Source organism: Raphanus sativus, chromosome 3 (assembly GCF_000801105.2).
Source record: "Raphanus sativus cultivar WK10039 chromosome 3, ASM80110v3, whole genome shotgun sequence".
In the NCBI taxonomy this organism is placed as follows: Eukaryota; Viridiplantae; Streptophyta; class Magnoliopsida; order Brassicales; family Brassicaceae; genus Raphanus; species Raphanus sativus.
The window spans coordinates 25,101,577-25,110,681 of NC_079513.1; the positions used below are offsets into that span (position 1 = coordinate 25,101,577).

General features: G+C 32.1%; 1 pseudogene; it reads right to left on the reverse strand.

Moving 5' to 3' along the window:
* Window positions 1–1,473: 1,473 nt before the first annotated feature.
* LOC130509763 (transcription factor MYB92-like) lies at window positions 1,474–3,481 on the reverse strand (annotated as a pseudogene).
* Between the last annotated feature and the right edge of the window lie 5,624 nt (window positions 3,482–9,105).

Consider the following 9,105-nt stretch of genomic DNA (forward strand, 5'->3'; position numbering starts at 1 on the left):
ACAATTTACATTAATAAAAATTAATAGTACACAACCCAGCGTATCACAACCAATAATTAAGCCAGCAAAAAAAAATCTATAGAAAAAAGGAACGATAGGAAAAAAATAACGAAAAGATAATTGATGCAGGAAGCTTAGAGTCCTTGTACCGGTAAGATTCAGCTAAGGTAATAAGGTGATTTGTGACAATACAGTGCGAGTTTGACTAGTTTGATCCTTAAAATTTAAGAATATGTGGTTTAGTAAGACGTTCATGGAAGGTTTCACTTCGTTCTTGAAGGTTATTCTTCATGATTCACAAAAAGCGGTTCTTCTAGTCTTAGGATACGCATCAAATATTCAGTGTAATATTAGCATAATCTGATTAAGAAGTTTATTTGTAAATAAGTTGTTTTAACTTTTAATTATAAGTTACTGAAGCATGATAAGTGTGATACTAAATGAAATTGATTTGAATGTTAAGCTAATTAAGGGATGCCATAGTTAATGTCCTTTCGGTCATGTAGACATTGGGTCCTGTGGATCTTCAGATCGTGTGGACCATAGGGTCTCATGGACCTTCGAGTCCAAAATGTACAAGTGGCTAGCTACTAAGAAAATGGCTAGGTGATAAAACATGGAATGCTATAATCTGAACTTAGAATTAATGGAAAAAAAAATTCATTGACCAAATATATATACATCTTTCCTAAACTGACTCTTGAACATATACATCTTTCTTGTAATTTTCCTTTATAAAGTTTTTTTTCTTTCCTTTGGCCCAAACTAACACATGTGAATGTATGTGGATACTGATCAATAATATTAGTTTGTTCAATAAAAATTTTGATAATCACGACGCTAGTTACAATTGCAAAAAAAGATATTATTTCGATATAATTTCTGTTTATAGTTCATTTGTTTCAGATCATAATATGTTCAAGAGTCAGTTTAGTCTCGGCCGCAAGATTAAAAATAGTGCCAAGATGTTCTGTCCCGCGAGACATGTAGCGTAAGCTATGTGTAAGCGTGTAACTAACTACTCTTTATCATACTCCTACGAAAGTCAAGATCGTCGTGTCACTTTCGAGAGTATGTATTATAGTTCACTTCTTCTTACCCATCGCCAACTAAATATTTAATCTTCAAACATATTGGTAAAACAAACAAAAGTATGTATATATATTTCTTATCCAAAAGTAATCATATTTATTTGTTCATTTGGCATGAGATAGTCAAGATTCTGTTTTGTTTTTACATCTTTGACTAAAATACAATTAATAGTAGGCATTACAGGCTTGACTGTTTTTGTTACGCGTTTGTATGTTTGTTTACGTTTGTATACTGTGATTATTTCCAAGGAATTCAAATCAAAGAAAGATTTGTCTCTGCGTTTGATAATGTATATACGTTTTTTGTTTAATAATGATAATTGGAAAATAAACAAATCTCATGTTTTTAAAAGCTATATGAAATTACATTCTAAAAGTATAATTACAAACAAGAAAAATATTTGTATTTAATACAAAAAATACTTAAAACTTTACAAGATCAATTAACAACTATACATGGTATATGAAAAAGGAACTGTGAACTTAAGTGAACGACAAATGTGTATATATAACTCCCTATATAACTCTATCGACAACAAACGAAAATTATAAAATTAATTTTTTTCTTTAATTTTTTTCTTTTTCTCAGTCTTGACTATTCAGGAAACGGCCATGATTCCGAACACGCTTGCCTGCAAAACGGAGGATTAGAAAATTATCAGACTAGCCAAACCGTTGATTTATGCTTGATGTGACTTCAATTTATACAGAAAAAAACAAACCCATGTGAAAGAATCTTACTCTATGATTTCCTTCCAATAAGAATCACCTGCTTCATCATCAATAGTGTCACACCATGGCTGATGGTAATCTTGTGTGAACGACGAGTTTGATGATGAAGGGTTAGAAGTATCATGACGATGAACGATGTCTTTGTTCTTGATCGTCATCTGGCTTTGTTTAGTTTCCTCAGGAGATGCCGCAACCAATAGAGGGAGCGAGTTATGATTATCTTGAACATCCATTTGCATCAGGGAATGAAAAGAATCCAAAGGCTGGTCAACTATTTGGTTTTCTACCATCATTTTCTCGTCGTGGTTAGGCCAAGAAAGTGAGAGACGCTTTGAGGTTGACCAAAAAGACTTTGGTTCTCTAAGTAAGAAGATGGCCGAAGAGATTGTTATTGGTCTGCATGGTTAATGGAGAATAACATGGCATGTTGTTGTTATTGGTGCTAAGGACTTGAATCATATTGTGTAATATTTGGGCTTTGGCAATAGTTGTTGCATCCAGTTGCACATTTTGATTGAGATTCATGAGGTTGTTGAAATTTGCGGCGGCGATAAGTTGTGGGAGAGCGGCTAACACGTTTAGATGGTCGGTTCGAGGCCTATGTGTCACCGGATCAATTCCCATTTGAAGAAGTTTCTTTCTCAAATGTGTGTTCCAATAGTTTTTGATTTCATTGTCCGTTCTTCCAGGAAGATTACTAGCTATCGACGACCACCTTTCAAAAACATGAAACGAAATATAAAACTAATGAAACTGATGTCATCCTAGTGGATTAGTCTAAGATAAATACATAATATTGATTTACTTTAATTATAGAAATATAAATTAGTTTTTCTTTTGTAACTGATTAAAAGATTATTAGTTTCAAGATTGAAAAACGATCACATACGTCTGACGAGACAATACGTATGCAGCTAGAGAAAAACAGTGTAGTAGGTGTTTCAATTATATTATTTAATCCATAACCATGTACTAATATTTTAGTTCATCATATATTTATTATAAATATATCATACTATTGGTTAAAATTATACATATATCATCATCCTAGCTCGTTTCACACAATTACTCTTAGACCATGTACTTATATAGTACGTATATCACTAAGAAATATTTAATTGAAGGACATTTAATTTCGTGAACTAATTAATGAACTAATGAGTAAAAAAGAGTATTTGGTTACTTGTTTCCAAGAAGCGAATGGAGGTTGATGATGGTTTCTTCTTCCTCCTCAGTGAAATTCCCCCTCTTGATATCAGGTCTCAAGTAGTTGGTCCATCTCAATCTACAACTCTTTCCACATCGGTTTAAACCAGCCTGCTTAGGAAGAGCTCTCCAGCTTCCATGGCCGTGTTTTTGAATGTGATCGACCAGTAATTCATCCTCTTCTTGTGTCCATGGTCCTTTCTTTAGCCCATTCTCATCGCAACAAGGTGATCTCCCCATCTTTGCTATAACACAAATGTTAAAATTACTTAGGAAATATTCTTGAATAAAATTTCGAAAATTTAGCAATAGGTCAAGCTAAGATATAAGTGAGAAGAAAATACGCTTTTGACCCCTAATAGCATTCATGATTAGATATGAGCTTGTTAACGTTGCATGCAGAAACATACGTACACAGGTAAAATAACATATGTTTTTGTATGTATGTAAATATGTATTTCCGAACCTGTTGAAGATAACTTAGAACTCACAAGGGAGAAAGGTTTTGAGGCTAAGTGTGTGTATGTGTGTCTGGTTTTTGCGCTTTATATAGGGTATTTGTGTCTCGTGTCTTGCATCTTGTCGGAACGAGAAGATCTTAGTTTAGCTTTTGACTTTGATGGCCCCTTACGAAAATACCCTTTGTGGAAACTTATAATATTATTTTTTGTAAGAAGAAGAAATAGAAAGGAAGAGAAGAAGATGATCAAGTTTGTGAAGCAATGTAGGTACACAAAAGTTGCTACAACTAATCCCATATGTTGACAAAAGACAGTTTCTGAGGCCTTTAAAGAATTCTAATGTATACAAGGAAAATCAATTAAGTATCACGACATGAATATGAAAAATTATCATTTTGATAATATGAAAAATTGTCATAGCAATGAAATATGTGTATTTTAAAAAATAATATATATATATATATATATATATATATATATATATATATATATATATATATATATGTGTGTGTGTGTGTGTGTCTTTAAAAGATAAAAACACCTTCACTTTTTTCTACATGGAGTAAAAATGGTAGTCGTTCTATGACTTATGAAACGACATATATATAGGCTTAATTAATATTAATGATACTGGTCCATTTGATTTGTATTTTTTTTTCTATCGAAGATTTGTAATTTAAATATTCCATTTTGTAATATTTTTAAATGTCAAGAGTCTGTCATCTCCCTTTCAGAATATACATGAAACCGATTCGTACCAACATATATAATTAGGCTTTCCACGTGGAGACGTTGAGTGATTTTATTTAGTTAGCAGACATTCAATTATTATTGTATAATTATAGTATTGAATATCTATATATATATTACAAAAGTTTGCATGGAACAGTGTCTACGACAGTACGCAGCACTAGTCATTACTCAACAAATGATTCACACCATGCCACGTTTTCTTTTTTTTTGCCATCTATAGATTTTATTAACAAATGGGACAAGCCCAAACTGAGACAAGCCCATAACCAAAAAAACATACAAACCTAAACAAGGCAAACTGAACAACGAAATGGGCCTAAACAGAAGCCCATCAACAAAAAAAACGGCGACATTCATCCACGCGTCTGAGATCGATGTTCAAACTGCCCGCGTGTCCGCCTCCAAACACCCCGCAGCACACACGTCCATCCATCTTCACATCGAAACCAGAGACGCCGGTGAAGGCCTCCGGTCACCGGTTCCCGTCTTCCAACCAGATCCAAATCGGAGACTCTACTCCGTCATCAGTGCCGACGAAAACCCACCTCCGACAACAAATCGAAGGTATAGGATTCCCTCAGCTCGTAAACTTTCGGCTAAAGACCGCCGTTAAAAGAACGACGCGTCACCGGAGCACTCGATTGGCATGCGTTCATCACGCATCCAACTTCATCACCACCACACCTTCCAGCGAAGAGCTTCACCGATTGAACTCGTGATTCTTCGAAACGCCAAGGAACCACCGAAAGCCGGCCGCCAGGAACAAATGATTCACACCATGCCACGTACTATAATAATACGTATGTTAAGAAACTTTATTGAAGTCATTATTGTTCATAATTGAATAGATCGTGTTCGGATCGATAAAACAGTTGGCAAAAATAATAAAGTTGCAATACATCTTAATTCGAAATGTAGAGAATCTGTGTTTTATTATTTGTCCAATTATACGCCAGCTGTAACTACTTTCTGCTGAAATAATCACAAGAAAATGATTTGGATAAAGTAACATAGTGACTATTAAATTTTTTTCTCTAAAACTAACAACATTCTTTGTGAAGTAACGAATAATAATTTGACTTAAAATGTTTGTACTGAAATTTGTTAGACAAAACTACTGGCTAACCGTTTGATGTGAAAAAAAACTATTATCAAAAATTAAGTGGACGTTTAGTTTTTGATTAAAGTTAAAATACCAATCAGTAACTTTTCATCTTTTTGCGCAAATCAGTGAATAATATATTACACATTTTCCGTTGCATTTCATATAGGAGTAGTATATATCTAAGAAATGAACCAAACGTCTCGATATGGTAGTTGATTATTGGTGTAAATTTAGTTTTAAGCACATCAAGGCACGCAAACTCATACACCCCTGGGACCCGCGAAAACCCTAACTTCTGCTAACGACTAAACTAATTCTTATTCAATACTAACTCAATCGCTTTTTAGATGCTTCTACGTTTAAGTTTAATGGTCCACAAAATCTTTTTACGTGACTTTATTGTATATAAATATATTTTATGTCATCGGTTTTTAACAATATGTTTCGTTAGATCACGGTAATTTAATATCGTTTTAAACATACGATTTCGTACGTAACTATTTAGCCAATTGGTCAGAGAAACCAAACTTAATTAAATGTCATCGAAGTCTTTAGTCCATGGTAAAAAAAGAGAAAATAATCATATAATAGATGACAACGTTTGATCAGATTTTCTCACCCCATATTCAAAGCCTAAATAAGCATATGCATTATTCGTAAGGCGGAAGTTTCCAACTAATCGGCAGACAGCAATGCTACAGTTGATCTTCTTCTAACCAACACTTGTAGCTCGTCTTACGTTTACCCTTTAGGAGATAATCCATGCCTGAATGAATATACTGTTATTTTATTTACAATTGAATAAACTCATGCACGATGTTATACAAATTCTCTCATAAAACGTTTTAAAATCACCAAAAGAATCCAAAATTTTGGTCTTTAACTTATTCTAATGAAATACCATGCATATAAAGTATTATCTTTGTTTTGTTTTTACATCTACCATAACATATAAATATATTTTTTGCTATAGAATCTTAAACTTTAGAAAAATACTTAGCACAACAATCATACAGGGGGCATTCATTAGGTAAATTTTGATTGTCGTTTGTAATTATCTACATTTGTGTATGTTTTGTATATTATCCTTAATACTAGTATCCTACCCCTACTTCGTAGAGGAAAAGAAAATGATTAATATATAATATTAAACAGTATAATTTTTAGACAAAATATATGTACCCGATTCATGGTAATATCCAATGTATTTATATTTATAGACACAGACATATTATTCTTTCTGTATCAAAATATTTGATGTTAGTTTAAGACACAATTAATACGAAATACATTTTTTCTGAAAAGAATTATTAAAAATATAAACTAGAACAAAGTTAACCAATCATAATTTTTTTTTATAAAACATCATTGGTCATACGGTTTTCAACAAAACTAAAAACTAATATAAAAATATATCAACAAATCAGATATTTTGAAACATCAAAAACTCTCTAAATTAGAATAATAATGACATTCTCTTCTTTTTAGCCAAGCAAACTAATTAATAGTTATCTTATAAAATTTCAGTTTAATTTTCAATTCATTTCACTTGGTTGTAGAGTTTGTGTTAGCTTTTGTTATATTTCTCTAACAACAGTTTAGAGTTTTGGTTCATGTGAATCTATGATCATTATGCTTAAATATACATAAGCAGAGCGTAAATATTTTTATGCCGAATATTTCTTTTTGTTTGAAATGCAAATATGTTTGCAAAATTCAAGTTTCATCATATTACACTGAAGGTAAAGTATCAATTATGAATTTTATTTTTAAAATATAGTTAGTTAGTTATTTGGAGAGTATTTGTGAATGTTGAACGTGGTGGGGAGAAGAAGAAATGTCCACGAAGTGGCCAAAGAAAATATTTTAGTTTTGTCAAATAAATTTGTAGCCTTTTGAGTTTTTCGTATTCCATTTATTTATTTTTTAAAACTATTTTTATTTTTTAATCTATATTTCAAATTATGATTCGTTAGCCGACTTGTGTTTTAGTATATAAGGGATAACACAAACTAAATGTTCTGCATATTAATGTTTCAATTATGATGGTTATAATATCGTAATATATAAAGCGGAAAACGTAAACAATCAATCTAGACGTACGCTAACTTATTTATAATGTTCAAATTGACATTAGCTCAAAATTAGTTAAGGACAAGACTTGTTTAAGTACTTGAGTTTCTCCAAAAATCAACAAACCAACACCACGAAGTATTTATACACGTCACACATATGTTGAATTAAGAATAAAGTAAAATTTTCTATACATCTCAGTACACTCCTTTATATGACCCCTCTCTGACAAGAGAGAGTTTATTTTCTTGTGTATGAGTCAAACCTAACATCTTGAATAAAGACGAGACTCAACAATTTGCACGTTACATTGCCATGAATATTATGCAAAATTTTGTTTAAAAACCTAAAGTTTATGAGAAATAATATATTACTTTTACTGAGAGAAAGTTACGTATAACACCTACTTTGACATACAATGAATACATGTACAGTAGAGATTAGGATAAACTTAATTAAGCTGTCACAATGCCCCCCTTTTACCTTCCGCATTTACTTTTAGGTTTGGGATAAAAGTAAAACTACTACAAATGAAAGGAGTTGCTTAAAACGAAGACTTACATGTCAGAAAACGTTGTTAAGTCTTTGATTTACCTTCTCAGAGTCGTTTACCGTACGTAAAGTCAAATATAATGGGAAGGACTATTTCAGGAAGTATATAAAAAGTCAGAAAGTGAAAAGACTTAACACTAATTAACAGTGAAGCGTGAGGGACTTGAAGTTCGACGCAGTCAAAAAGGTTAATCAGATTCCTTTACGGGTTGATAATGTCTTCGAGGTAACCAGCACACACCCATGTACCAACCACTGTAATTAGATTTACAATGAAGAGCAATTGCTACTTATTGTTTTCTCTAACGAGTATAGTTATCAATAACAAAACTACTAACAATTCGACTGTCTAGTAGAACAACATATTTTCAGTAGAATCCTAAATGCATAACCGTTTCGTTCTTTTATACTCCAAATCCAATCCAGTAAACCATAATTTTTTTCAAGCCCACTAATCTTCGTATTCATTTTAGATAGGTTCATCTTTGAGACAAATCCCACATGACTTTTTTCTCTTCTGCTTACTGATGTAAACTCCACGTCAAGTCCTTGCTTCCTCATGTCTTGAGGTGTTCAAGTCATTTCCAAGCTGTCATCCATACCGTAACGTTTGTTCTACCATCGTCCTTGCTTCCTCATATTGAAGTTCAAGCAGATATTGATGATCCATTCTGAACTCACAAAAAACTCAGTTAACACAACTCTTCATCAATGAATATGATTTGATGGGGAAGCACTTTAATTATAACAGGAAATACACATGGGTAAGTATTTTTAGTAATGCTGACTAGAAAGTAGAAAGAACAACAAACAAACTTTTTTTTTTGCGAATTTGCTAATAGAGAAAATGAGTTTGAGAAGGTGGTCATTTTGTTCATTTTATATCAAATATTCAGCCTAATCGCTATGTTTCTAAAAAGGTGTGTTTGTGGCTGTTCGACCCGGATTTCGATACGGTTTCGGTTCTGTTTTTTTGGTTTTTTGTTATTTTGATTTATGAAAATTAACACCATATTAGAACCATATCTAATTTGGGTTGGTTCGGTTTATATACCATCAATTTTTGGTTTGTTCGGTTTTATACCAAAAACTCATAACTTTATTTATTTTTTATAAACAAAAATTTAGATTA